Here is a 15,506-nt window from a genome sequence, read left to right as displayed (position 1 = left end):
TTCATATGTATCTAGGAATCTGTCCATTTCTTCTGTGTTTTCTATATTATTAGAGTACAGTTTCTCAAGTAGGTATTGATGATCCTCTGGATTTCTGGTGGTTCTGTTGTGACTTCCCCTTTTTCATTCTTAATTTGCATGGATTTGAGTCTTTTCTTTTCTTTTTTTGATAAAGTTGGCTAAAGGTTTATCGATTTTATTTATTCTTTTGATAAACCAACTCCTTTACTCATTAATTTTTTGTATCGTTCTGTTAGTCTCCATTGCATTGATTTCTGCTCTGCTCTTTATAATTTCCTCTCTTGTGTGAGATTTGAGTTTGTTGTTCTCTTCTTTTTCTAGGAGCTTGAGGTTCTGCATTAGGTTATTTATCTGAGTTCTCTCTGTTTTCCTAATATGGGCATTCACTGCTATGAATTTCCCTTGTAGAACTGCTTTCATTTTGTTCCATAGATTCCTGTATGTTGTACTGGCATTATCATTCACTTGTAGAAACTGTCTAATTTCTTCTTTAATTTCCTCTGTGACCCTTTGGTTGTTCAGGAGGGTGTTATACAATTTCCATATGTTTGTGGGAGTTTTGTATTTTCTTATGTTATTGAGCTCCAATTTTATTGCGCTATGGTCTGATAATATACAGGGGATAATTTCAATTCTTTTGCATTTACTTAGACATTATCTCTGAGATAGCTTGTGGTCTATTTTGGAGAATGATCTGTGTGCAGCTGAATAGAATGTGTATTCTGATTTTGTGGTGTGGAACACTCCATAAATATCTATTAAGTCCATTTGCTCAATAGCTTGGTTCAATTCTAGAATTTCATTGCTAATTTTTTTTCTAGATGATCTGTTTATTTGTGATAGTGGGATATTGAGGTCGCCCACTACAATTGTATTAGTGCTTATTTGGTTTTTCATGTCCATTAATATTTGTTTTGGATACTTGTGCATTCGTATTTGGTGCATATATATTTAGGATTGTCATCTCTTCTTCTTGAATTGTTCCTTCACAAGGATATACTGACCATCTTTGTCTCTCTTAATTAGATTTGGTTTGAAATCTACCTGGTTTGCAAATAAGATTGCTGCCTCTGCTTTTTTCTGGGTTCCTGTGGCATGGAGAACTGTTTTCCATCCTTTTACTTTCAGTCTATGAATTTCTTTTTGAGTTAGGTGTGTTTCTTGTATACAGCATATTGCTGGATTTTGCTTCTTAATTCATTCTGTCAGTCTATTTCTTTTGATTGGTAAATTGAGGCCATTAACATTGAGAGTTATAATTGATAAATATTGACTCATCTTTACCATGATGTTTTTCTGTTGTTGGCTCTTTTATTTCTTATTTTTCTCCCTTTCCCTTTAGTTTCTTACCTTGCCTGGTGGCTTCCCTCTGTTGGGCCTCATGGAACTGTGACCTTTTTCTAGGATATTGCTTAGAATTCTTTGGAGTGCTTGTTTAGTGTTCATGAAATTTCTCAGGTGTTCTTTGTCATGGAAGTATGTAATTTCCCCATCAGTTTTGAAAGATAATTTTGCAGGATACAACAGTCTAGGTTGGAGCTTATTTTCTTTTAGGGCTTGAAATACTTCACTCCACACTCTCCTTGATTTGAGGGTTTGTGTTGAGAAGTCTGCCATGATTCTGATGGGCTTTCCTTAATAGGTGATTTGTTTCTTTTCTCTAACTGCTTGTAGGATTTTGTTCTTCTGTTGAGTTTCTGGGATCTTGACTATTATATGTCTAAGTGCAGATTTTTTTTGATTGTGCCTAGTTGGAGTTCTATATGCCTCACTTACCTGTATGTCCAATTCTCCACCTCGGTCTGGGAAGTTTTCTACTATTACTTCTGTGAACAGTTTTTTATGTCAATTGTATCTTCTCCTGTTTTTTTGTGGACTCCTATCAGTCTTATATTATTCTTCTTTGCATCTTCTAGCAGCTGCTGGATTGTTTTCCTGTGGTCCCTTGCTATTTTTAAGAAATCTCTGTTTTCATGGTCCTTAACTGCAATCCTGTCTTCTATATCTGATATTCTGTCTTCAGATTCTCTTAATTTTCTCTGCATGCTTTTAGTGAAGTTTTTAATCTCCTGGATATCTGTTTGAATCTGTTTCATGGATTCCATTTCTTTTTATGTTGGGTGATCATGGTTTCCATTTCTTTCTTATGCTGGGCATTTATGGCTTCCAGCATGTTTCTGAGCGCATCTATTTTTTTTAATCAGTTTCTGTTCTAGAGCCTCTAATCATGTCTTTCACTCTGCTCACCATCTCTGTAGTTATCTGGGAGATTGCTTCTGCTTTGAATTTTTCTAGAGCCTCATTTATATGTTTTGTTACTTCCTGTGCTGTCAGTTCAGGGTGGTTGATTATCAGACTTTTCCACCTCATTTCCCCCAGAATTTGCCTTTTGTGGGGTGGAAGTCTTGTTTTGTGACTTGATTAAATGTCTTCTCATTTTTTTTTTGTACTTTCCTTGGTTTAGTTCCTGGGTTGATATTTTGAAGTTGCTTATTGTTGGTATCTTTGTTGATGTATTTAGAACACTTATGGAATGATTACTTCTCAGAAGTGTCTTCCAGATATAACTGGTCTTTAGGTTTTGAATCTCTAATGGCTCTGAGGCTATCTCATTTTCATTATACCAGGAAGGACAACTGCTTAGATCAATCACAACACCTTAGCCCAAGGGATACAATAAGCAACACCATAGCATCAAGTACATCTTAGAAAATGACAATTTGTGGTTGTTATTAATCTATCACCTTTAACTGTGTGAATTAAATAAAAATCAAGGACCAACATAACATGTGCTTATATTGGATAAACTCTTCAGTATAGGAACTTTACCCTTCAGGATGGGGAGTTAGAAGGAGTTTGGGAGGGAGGAATAGGTACGTAGAAGGATAGGGGAAGGTTAGCAGTGAGGCCAGAGAGCACAGTCAAGAGAAAGAAAGAGACCAAAAGACAAATAAAGAAGAAATACAAAAAAAAAGAAGAAATACAAATTAGAGCCAGAACAGGAACAAAAAGGGGAGATGAAGAAGAATGTGGGAAAGCAAGGGAGCAAGGCAGAGAGAGAGAGAGAGAGAGAGAGAGAGAGAGAGAGAGAGAGAGAGAGAGAGAGAGAGAGAATAAAAGAGAAAGAAAAAGTAAAACTTTTAAAAGAGTAGAAAGAAGAGAAAATTTTAAAAATCAGAGCAAAAAATAGTCTTAATTTTGAAAATAACAAATAAAAGATAAAAATGAAGGACCTCCTTCAGGGTGTGTCTCTGCTCTCACCATAGCCAACGTGGGCAGCAGTGTGCACTTATAAGTCAGTGAGTCTCAGCAAGCTAGTCCCAGACCCGTGAGATTCAGGCAGATTTCTGGCTGCAAGTCCCAAGTTGAGCTCCCTGACCTCCCACAGGGTTGAACTCTGCAAGGTTCTAGTGCAGGTTTCAGCTGCTCTTCCCCTGAAGATAGTCCATGTTCTGATGGGAGGTGATGATCCCTCCAACTTATCAAGTATGATGGTCTGGTATGCCGTTGTTGCAGAGATTCTCTTCACTTTTCCAGTGGACTTGTTTTCATCATGGAGCCTGAGAGAGACCCTCTGTGTTGTTCACTTCTGCAGCTCAGGACAATGGCTTTTATGTCCCCCTGTGGCTCTGTAGCGTGGAACCAAGTAGCTGCATAGCCAAAAGGCCAGAGGCTAGGGGTGGAGGGGCAAGGGCGGAGCCTCTTGTTGGAGGTGCCAGCAAGGCCCTGCTTTTGGCTGGTGGGTGTCCCTGGGGGCAGGGGGGTCCTCACCCTGTCTGGGTCACAAGCCTGTCCAGGTTGCAAGCATGTCCGGGTCACAAGCTGGAAGCCAGAGGAAGCAGGTTCCAGTCAGCCTGCAACTGTTCAGCCCCATGGCCACACTGGCCTGGTTGATTTCTTGATAGCAGCCATTCTTACTGGGGTGAGATGGAATCTCAGAATTGTTTTAATATGCATCTCTCAAATGACTAGTGATGTTGAACTTTTTTCAAATGTTTATTTGGTGCTTTTATTTCTTTTTCTGAGAAATGTCTGTTCATTTCGGATGCCTATTTTTGAATGGGGTCTTTATATTTGAGGGGTCTAATTTCTTTATTTTAGTTCTTCATGTATTCTAGATAGTAGACAGTTATCAGAAGAACAGCTGGTAAAAATTTTTTCCAACATTGTGGGTTTTCTCATAGCTCTGTTGCTGGTTTCTCTTGCTGTGCAGAAGCTTTTTAATAAGATGAGATCCTAATTGTTGATTCTTTGTGCTAGTTCCCATGCTACTGAGGATTGGTTCATAAAGTTTTTTCCTATGCTGATGTCTTCAAGAGTTCTCCCTAACTTACCTTCCAACAAGCTTAGTGTTTCTGTTTTAATATTTAATTCACTTTAATCCACTTCAATTTTAGTTTAGTACATGGTGAAAGAAAGGGTCTAGTTTTAATCTTTAGCAAGTGGAAATCTAGTTTTTCCAACACCATTTATTAAAGAGGTTATCTTTCCTCCAATAAGGATGGTTGGCTCTTTGGCAAAGATGAGGTAGCTGAGTGTGTCTGGAGTTGTTTTTTATCTTCTAGTCTATTCCTCTGATCCTCAGGTCTATTTCTTTTCCAGTACCATGCTGCTTTTATCACAGTAGCCTTGTTGTATAGTTTCAAGTTGGGGATTGTGATATTCCCTGACATGTCTCTGTTGCCTAGAATTGCATTTCCTATTCTATGCCTCATCTGGTTCAAATGAATTTTTGGGTTGTTTTCTCTAGATCTGTGAAATATACTGTTGGGATTTCAATTGGTATTGCATTAAATCTGTATAGCAGCTTTGGCACTATGGCCATTTTCACTATATTGGTTCTTCCTCTCAGGGAAAAGGGATCTCTTTCCATTTTCTTATATTCTCTTCGTTCTCTTTTTTCAAAGCCCTGTAGTTTTCAGTGTAGAGTTGTTTGTCTCCTTTGTTAGATTGATTGCTAGATATTTCATTTTTTTGGATGCTATTGTGAAAGGAATTGTCCCCTTAATTTCTTTCTTAGTGAATCTCTTATTTGTGTACAAGAAGGCTATAGATTTTGGAAGGTTTAGCTAGTATCCAGCTACTCTATTGTATCTGTCAATTAAGTCTAAAAGTCTTCTGGTGGAGTTTTGGGGTTTTCAATGCAGAGTATCATATCATCAGCAAATAATGACAGTTTAAATCCTTTCTTTCCAATCTTTATTCCTTTTATTTCTTTCTTTTGTCTAATTTCCATGACTAATGTTTCCAAATTATATTGAACAGGAGTGATGATAGTGGACATCCTTGTCTTGTTCCTGATTTTAGCATGAAGGTTTTCAGTCTTGACCATTTAGTATGATGTTTGCTGTTGGGTTTTCATAGATAGCCTTTATCAAGTTGAGATAAAGCCCATGCATTCCAATTTTCTGCAGGGTTTTTATCATGAATTGGTGTTGAATTTTATCAAATTCTTTTTCTGCATCTATTGAGATGATTATATCATTTTTGTCTTGAGTCTGTTAATACAGTGTATAACATTTAATGATTTATGTACGTTGAACCATCCTTGCGTCCCTACAATAAATCCAATTTGATCAGGGTGTATGATTTTCTTGATGATCTTCTGCATTCTGCTTGCCAGTATCTTATTGAGGATTTTTGCATCTGTGTTCATTAGGAGGATTGGCCTGTAGTTTTCTTTTTTGGTTGGGTCTTTCCCTGGTTTTGGAATCAAAGTAACACTTGCTTCCAGGAACAAATTTGGGAGTATTGCTTCTCTTTAAATTTCATTGAAAAGTTTAAAGAGTAGTGGCAATAGTTCTTCTCTAAATGTCTTGTAGACTTCAGCAGTGCAGCCATCAGGACCTGGGCTTTTCTTTGTTGGTAAATTTTTAATTACATTTTCAATTTCACTCATTGTAATTGGGGCATTTAGAATTTTTATATCTTCTTCATTCAACTTTTGTAATTCCTATGTTTCTAGAAATCTGTTCCATTTCTTCTGTGTTTTCCATTTTATTTGAGTACAGGTTCTCGAAGTAGGTATTGATGATCCTCTGGATTTCTGCTGGATCTGTTGTGACTTCACCTTTTTCTTTCTTACTTGTATGGATTTGAGCCTTTTCTTTTTTTTTTTTAATAAGGTTGGCTAAGGGTTTATCAATTTTATTTATTCTTTCAAAAAACCAACTCTGATTTGTTGATTTTTTTGTATCATTCTCTTAATCTCCATTGCATTGATTTCTTCTCTGACCTTTATAATTTCCTCCCTTTCACGAGCTTTGGTTTGTCTTGCTCTTCATTTTCTAGGAGCTTAAAATTCCTGTATGTTGTAATGGCATTGTCATTTAATTGCAAAAATTGTCTAATTTCTTCTAGGCAATGATTTTCAAATAAAGCAGACTGCTAAAAAGTTTTTAGAGAGAAGTATTATACTTTGGTAAGTTAAGATTTTCATTTCTACAAAGGCAACATTTAGGGAAGCAATGGCAATCTAAAATGGGAGAAAATATTTCTAATACATACACCTAACAAGAAATAATATTTCAAATATACAAAAAGGTCTACAATTCAATTGTAAGAAACAACTCAGTAAAACTGATGACTCTTTGAAGAGGCATTTAATAAAATGATATATAAAATTTGCAATATGCATATGACACATAAGTCATTGATTATCAAGAAGTACCAATTGAAAAAACAAGATACTATTTTGTACCCACTAGTGTGGCTAAAAATAAAAGACTGGAAAAACCAATTATTGGTTAAGATATAAAGTAATCAATCCTACTATAAAATGATACAACCACCTTTAAAAAGAGTTTGACTGATTTTCATAAATTTAAGCAAGTGTTTACAATATGGCCCAGCCGTTTCATTTATAGATATTTGCAAATATACTGGTACAATCACTGTGGAAATCAGTTTGGAGATTTCTCAAAAAACTAGGACTAGAGGTTTCATTTGACCCAACTATCCCTCCTCTTGGTATTTCCCCCAAAGAATTAAAAGCATCATACCACAGCAATATTTTCACACCCATGTTCATAGCAGCTCAATGTATAATACCTAACTCTTGAAAACAGACCAAGTCCCCATCAACTGATGAATGGATAAAGAAGATGTGACATTTTTTATACAATGGAGTACTGTTCAGCCATAAAGTTAAATTGGAGACATTTCTAGGAAAATGGATGCACTTTGAGACCATACTCTTAAGTGAAATAAATAGGACATACGTGTGTAAATATGGCATTGCTTCTCTCGTGTGAGAAACTGAAAGTGTAAGGACCAAAATATGTAATAGATAGTGTGAAAGGGGAAGAAAATGCTTAAAAGTGGAGGAGCACTAGGCAGAGGGTCACTAAGGAAAGGGAAGGAGAGGAATAGGGAAAAAATGAGAAAAGAAAGATAAATGGAAACAAGGCTTTTGTAAATAAGGAAGGGAAAGGGTTGAAAAGAGGTGAGAGGAATGGGAAAAAATTAAAATCAAGTTATGTCATATACAACTACAAATTCCATATGATGAAGATGATCCTCATGTATATCCAGATTGTACTAATATTCAATTGCACTAAAAACTCAATAAAAAAAACCTGAGAGAACATAAAACAAAAACAAAAAACAGAAAATACATCTCTATACCAGGAGTGCTCAAAGAAGTTTTATTTGAGTCAAAAAATGAAAATAAAACTATGTTTATCAATAATTTTATTGATAAACACATTGTATTATATATTATATTCATTCAACAGAATATTCACCAAAACAAAAGTAGAAAGTACCAAAAAATGCAGAATCATGGATAAATTGTCAAATATGATACTAAATGAAAAAATCTGTACACAAATGTGCATACTGTTTTATTCTATACATCAAAAGACTGATTGAAAACTTGATACTGCTATAAATTATATCATTTGTTATGTGAGAATGGGTAGGACATGGAGGGAGAATGGATTGCAAAAAACCTTGAGAAAATTTTCTATATAAATATTTTTATTGTGATGAGGATAGTAATGGTTCATACAATTGTTTAAAAGCAAAAAGTCATTAAGCTATACACTTAAATTACTGTGGTTTATCATATGAAAATATAGTAACAATAAAACTATTTTTTTTTTCTCTTGAGACCTAGAGTTGATTTGGGGTGAAAGAAATAGCAGTTCATACCAGTTCCCCAGCTGACAAAAAAGAATCAATGAGGTATTGTGGACACTTATTCTTCTGAATCTTGTCAAAACCTCATCATGGGTCTAGGTCACTATCCACATTTAGTAGATTAAAAAGAAGATTATATAGAAAGCAAATAGTCCAAGTCAGCCATGAAAAATAGATTCAGTCAGGACACATGACTTTTCACTACAAATAAAAATACTGATGTAATAAGTGAAGATATATTAAGTGGTATAGGGAAAAAGATATTTTACCCTGAAATTAAAATAACAGGCAACATAAATCAGAGTTATATTTTATATGCTTAAACATTCATACATATTAATCAGTAAGTGCATGTAGACCCCAGACAGAAGCCTGCATGGACCAGAGTGGTGCTGGTGGACACGGGTCCCAGCAAGGGCCCCACCCAGACCCCAGCAGCTTGGACCCACAGGCCCTAGACAAAGACCTCCCTGGAAAAGAGCTGCACAGGCACACAGGCACAAAAGCAACAGCCAGGGGCCAGCCCAGATACCATTGGTAAGTGCATACAGACCCCAGCCAGAGGCCCACTCAGACACCAGTGACTGGGGTGCACAGCCCCCTGCCAAAGGCCCTCTCACATAACAGGTACCCAGGTGGACAGGCCACCACCAGAGGCACACCCAGATATGATCCTGGAATCTATGGGACACAATGAAAACAGTCTTATGAGGGAAATTCATAGCAGTGAATACTCATATTAGGAAAACTGATAAAGCTCAATTAAACAACCAGATGATGAACCTCAAGCTTCTAGAAAAAGAAGAGCAGGACAAACCCAAAGCTCATACAGGAAAGGAAATTATAAAGATCAAAGCAGAAATCAATGCAATAGAGAGTAAGAGAATAATAATAAAAAAAATCAATGAAGCCAAGAGTTGGTTCTTCAAAAGAATAAACAAAATTGACAAATTCTTAGCCAACCTTATCAAAAAAAAAAAGGAAAGAAAAGGCCCAAATCCATGCAAATAGGAATGAAAAGGGTGAAATTACAATGGACCCAGCAGAAATTCAGAGGCTCATCAACACCTGTGTCAAGAACCTATATGCAAATAAGATGGAAAACACAGAAGAAATGGACAGGTTCCTAGATACATATGAATTACCAAAGTTGAATGAAGATGACCTAAATATTCTAAGAAACCCAGTATCAATCAACAAAATTGAAAACATAATTAAAAACTTAACCAATGAAGAAAAGCCCGAGTTTTGTCTTCAAGGCTGAATTCTATAAGACATTTAGAGTAGAACTAGTGCCACTACTGTTTAAACCCTTTAGTGAAATTGAAAAGGAAGCAATACTTCCAAATTTATTCCTGAAACCAAGCATCACTGTGATCCCCAAAGCAAAGAAAGACCCAATTGAAAAAGAGTAGTAACAGACGAGAAAATGCAGAAACAACTCCAGACATACTCAGCCACCTCATCTTTGACAAAGGAGCCAAACACCCTCACTTTTAGAAAAGATAGCCTCTTTAGTAAACGGTGCTGTAAAAATTGGGTTTCAACTTGCCAAAGGTTAAAACTAGACCTATATCTCTCACCATGCAGTAAACTAAAATTGAAATGGATTAAAGATCTAAATATTAAAATAGAAACACTAGACTGGGTGGAAGAGAAGTTAGGTAGAACTCTTGAAGACATTGGCACAGGAAAAGATTTCATGAACAAAACCTCAGTTGCAAGTGAACACAATCAACAAATGGGATCTCTTCTTATTAAAAAGCTTCTGCACAGCAAGAGAAATCACCAACAGTGTGAAGAGACAACCCATAATGTGGGAAAAAATTTTTACCAACTCTTCCTCAGAAAAAGGTCTAGTGTCTAGAATATATAAAGATTAAAAAAAAATCAGACCTCCCAAATTTAAAGACCCAACCCAAAACTGGGTATCTGAAATGAACAGACATTTCTCAGACAAAGAAGTAGAAATAGCAAATAAACATATGAAAAAATGTTCAACATCACTGGTCATTCGAGAGATGCAAATGAAAACAATGCTGAGATTCCACCTCACCCCAGAAAGAATGGCTGGTATCATGAAATCAACCAATTAACAAATGCTGGCAGGGCTTCGGGGAAAGAGGAACACTGCTACACTGCTGTTGGGAGTGTAGATTGGTCCAACCACTGTGGAAATCAGTATGGAGATACCTCAAAGAACTAGGACTGGAAGTCCCATTTGACCCAGCTATTCCTCTGCTGGGTATCTTCCCAAAGAATTAAAAGTATCATACCAGAGTGATATATGTGCATCCATGTTCATAACAACACAGTTTCTAATAGCTACAACTTGGAAACAGCCCAATTTCTCATCAACTGGAGACTTGATAAGAAAAATGTGGGTTTGTTTTTTATAAAATGGAATACTACTCAGCCATGAAGAATGAGAAACTAGATACATTTATAGCTAAATGGATGCACATTGAGGCATACTCTTAAGTGAAATAAATAGGACAGATGTGAAAATATCAAATAGTTTCTCTGGTGTGAGAAAATGAAAGTGTAAATAAGGATCAAAATGTATTATAATTAATGTGAAATAAGAAGGAAAGGCCCAAATGGGAAGGGAGATTTGAAGGGGTAGGGGAAAGGAAAGAAGGGAAAGGAATAAATATTAGAAAAGGTGAAAAAGGAAACAAAGTCTTTGTAAACACGGAAGGGTGGAGGGCTTGATGAGAGGGCAGGAGAATGGGGAAAAAATAAGAACCAAGATATATTATGTAACAGTACATATTCCCAATGACGAATGTCAGCATATTGTATACCTAAAATGCACCAACAAAATTAATGAATGAAAAAAATGCAAAAAGCAAAAAAATAATTCATACTTTATGTAGTAAAATACCACAAGTAAATCTCTATAAATGTCCTCTAACAACGGATTGACAAATAGTGTATTCAACTTAATTATGAACACAGAAAAACCTGCCTCCTAATAATTTTCATAATGTAAAATTCAATAAGACCATAATATATGCAAATGTTCAGTTTGATTAAGTAGAATGGGGGCATCGTTGACAAAGATGAATAAAAAGCTTTAACAACACAAACACACAAACACGCACGCACATGCACACACAAACATGCTATCCATGTTTTACTCAGAGAGGATCTGAAAAATCTCTTTACGTACTATTGTAAATTGAGAATTCAAAATTAATAGGTAGGAACTGCATTACAAACTGTAACTTTTGGATTGCTTCTTTTGGTGGCCTCAAGCAATATTTCTCATTTTCTAGCCTTCAAAAATTACTTGATCAGAGATTATATGATTATCTGGGGGTGATAAACTATATTTTAAAAGTTAACAATCATTTTAGAAAGTATAAGATCATATACTGATGTAAATGTCCCATAAGTGACATTTTAGTTATTGTATATTTTATAAATGAACTTAAAATATCATAGAAAGGGGATAGTTTGGTGCTCCTCAATTTTATATGAGATTGTTTATTTTCAGAATCTAGTAATCTAAGCATTTCTTACACTGCATGCTGGTTCAGCTGAAAATGTTAATCATATTTCTATTTTTGAGAAATGATGAACAAAGACCACAACATTTCTGCTATAAAGATTTATTAAATGTTAAGTGTTCTCCTTTTCATTATCATGCATTTCTTTGTGGAAGTAATACTTACTGGAATGGGAAGAGAATCATATGACAAGTAGTAATTTTCAGACAAATAAAGGGGCTGCTTCATTGAAACACAGCATTATCAGAAACTTGAAGGTTCAAACAATGCATATCTATCAAGCAATAGAAACCTCCATCTCCATGTTATACACACATAAGTTCACACATTCACAAATACAACACTCACATAAACAATCTACATACACCAAAGAAGCAATCCACATGCAAGACACACAAATATCACACATACCTAACATGGGCACTTGACCCCCCCAAAAAATCCATCATCTTCTATATAGCCAAAGCAAACATCAAGTTTTCAAGACCTGTTTTTTTAAGAAAATAATTTGTTAAAAGCAATAATAAAGAAGTAAAAAATACTATTTTGTTACCGCATATATTACAACCTTTGCCCTGGTTTCCAACCGTTACTGTCAATTTAGATTGAAATATATTACCAGACTAAATAACTGGCAGGTTCTTTTTCTCACAATGATAAATAATGTTAAATACAACACACATTTAATCATGCCCATTATCATATCTTTGAATTTATTGAAGGATATGGATACAATAGATTCAGAAATTACTTGCTGAATGAATAAATCAATGAATAAATACACTGATTGGAAAATAATAACAAAATAAATAAAATAATAAAATATTAAATATAATCTTGTAGATCTGGCTAGAAGTGACATATAAATACTATTTCTACATAGTAGATTATCAGTGAACTTATAGTTTGCTAAATCTGTCCCCTGACATAACTCTTGTCTAATTGAAAATATTTATTTACTCACGTAATATCTTTTCAAATTTGTCACTCATTTCCTCTGCCTCTGTCCTAAGAATCTTAGTATTGCATATTGTGAAAAGTTGTTCAGGGTTCTCCCTACTTCTAGCTTCCCTTGATTCTAAACTTCCATTCTGTGTTTTAAAAATAATCCCAGGCTAATTTTTATAAAGGCAAGAATTTGCACAATTTACTACCCAGCTTGAATGTTATCAATTTTCCAATTTCTGTATCAACAGAATAATTTCTGAATTCATTATCATTGTGTTCCGGGTCTTTCTAGATGTGGCTGAACACTGTCTACCCAACTCATGTATCTCTACTTCTCTCTTAGGTCCTCTCATCTAATCTACATTGCACTTTTCCAAGCTGATATTTCTGCTCACATTGATCCCTGCCTTAACATGCTACCCTTTATGCTTCATTCCTTCTTCCTTTCACCTGATCAGGCCCAGCACATCTTAGGCTGTTGTTACAAAGACTTCCTGGCACCTAGAAATAATCTTCTTTTCTTCTGAGCATATCACTAATTATCTCTACCACATTTCCTAAATATATGTGTGATACAACACGAATAGTATGAGGTAATAAATGTCTAATAACTTTTGAATACCCTAGTAGAAATTAATTGCAGAAGATTTTTTGTCCACACTGCTTTAAGAAGGATTAAATAGAATGGAGCATTGATCAAGAAACCCATATTGTACAAAGCATCTAATGGAACTGGCATTCCAACAAATGCATTATAGGAAAACACTTCACTATGACAATTTTACAACATATATTTAAGGGCTGAGTTACCTTTATCTTTTTTCCCTCATAGATATTATAATTTTGTAGCTGAACATATTCTTTTTCTATGGGTTAATTCTAGAACTTTTAGGTTACTATTACTGTTGTAACCTTATTTCTAGCATTCTATTAGTGTTTTTCTTTCTTTTTTTTTCTCCCATTAACTTTATTGGTACATTTTAGGTATAAAATACAGTTACATTCATCATTGGGATCTTGTACCATTACACGAGTCTCTTGGTTCTTATTTTTTTCCCCTTCCCTTGCCCTCCATTCACCCCCTCCACCCTTCCCTATTTGCAAAGATTTTGTTTCCATTTTTTTCCTCTTCTCATATTTTTTCCTTTCACTTTTTTCCCTTCCCCTACCCCTCCCAATTCCCCTGTTCTTTCAGACCTTTTCTTCCTGTTACACAATATCAGTTATACATTTTTAAAATTATAATATTAAGATCTAGGAGACATTACCACAGATTTTAAAGAATTTAAAAGGATATAGAAAACATATTACAAAAATCTTTTTTGAAATAAATTTGACAACTTCTAAGAAGTAACTTAGAAGACAAATTAATGAAACTAATCTCTCTACAATATGTTTGCTATGTATTTCCAATTTATTTTATCTGAATATACGTACTGAATTTCCCTAAGTTACTGTATTAGTTTCCTCTTGTTACTGTAACTAATTAGAGTAAGATTGGTGGCTAAAACAATGTAAATTTATTAACAGCATAGGTGAGGTCAGGAGTCTCAAGAGTCTCACTGGGTTAATATCAAAGTGTTACTGCTGAATTCCTTTCTACAGACTCTATGGCAGAATATATTTCATTGCTTTTTTTCCTGTCCCAATGTAATCCTCAGTTTTTGTAAGCCATTGTCAAATCCAGCAATGCGCAGTCAAGTTTTTCTCACTCTTTTACCCTGTTTCTTTCAGTTTATAAGGGTTGATTACATTAGGTTTACAAAACAATCCTAGTTAATTCCCTCATCTGAAGATCACGTGGTTAGCAACTTTAATTCCATCAGCAGTCTTAATTCTCCTTTGTCTTTCAATATAGAAAACTCATAGGCTCTAGGAATAGCTATGTGGACATATCTGAAAGGTTATTACTCTCGCTAAAACAGATACCTTAAAATATTTTGTACCAATGTGTGACATGTGTTACTTATGCAACCTGAGTAAGAATAATCACAATGATCTTTAGGGCACATAATTTATCTTCTTATATATATTACAAGTGAGAAGGCAGTATAATTTTTCTGTATGCCCTCAGCTGATTTGTAGTAAAGGTGTCAACTCAGATTATTCTGTCATTAATTCCATAAGCAAATAAACACATACATTGGCAAACACTGATGTTACCTGTTTTAAACTTCATTAATTTAAATTATTTTGAGAATGTGTTATTTTTTTTTGCTAAGATTCTTTTATTGGTACATTTTAAGTACACAATACATTTACATTTATCATTGGGTGCTTGTACCTTTACATGATGTATCTTGGTTCTTATTTTTTCCCCATTCCCTGTGCTCCCTTCACCCCCTGCCCCCTTGCCTATTTACAAAGACGTTGTTTCCATTTTTTCATTTTCTCATAATTTTTCCTTTCCCTTCTTTACTTTCCCCTTCCCCTCCCACTTCCCCTACCCCTTTGGACGTTTTCTTCCTATTTCAAATTATTCTTCTTAATAACTTTAATCCTTATTTACACTTTCAGTTTCTCACACTAGAGAAACTGTTCGGTATTTACACGTGTGTCCTATCCTCAATATGCATCCATTTAGCTGTAAATGTCTCTAGTTTCTCGTTCTTTATGGTTGAGTAGTACTCCATTTTATAAAAAAAAAAAAACCACATCTTCTTTATCCAGTTTCCAGTTGATGGGCACTTGGGCTGTTTCCAAGCTTTCACTATTACAAACTATGCCGCTATAAACATGGGTGAACACATATCACTGAGGTATGATTCTTTTAATTCTTTTGGGAAGATATCCAGTAGGAGAATAGCTGAATCAAATGAGACCTCTAGTCCTAGTTCTTCAAGATATCTCCATACTGATTTCCACAGTGGTTGCACCAGT

The sequence above is a fragment of the Heterocephalus glaber genome, unplaced genomic scaffold (assembly GCF_053883595.1).
Source record: "Heterocephalus glaber isolate CG9 unplaced genomic scaffold, H.glaber_assembly_v1.0 deba00001666, whole genome shotgun sequence".
NCBI classification, from domain to species: Eukaryota; Metazoa; Chordata; class Mammalia; order Rodentia; family Bathyergidae; genus Heterocephalus; species Heterocephalus glaber.
The sequence above is the reverse complement of the archived record's forward strand: the minus strand, read 5'-3'. Positions refer to the sequence as shown.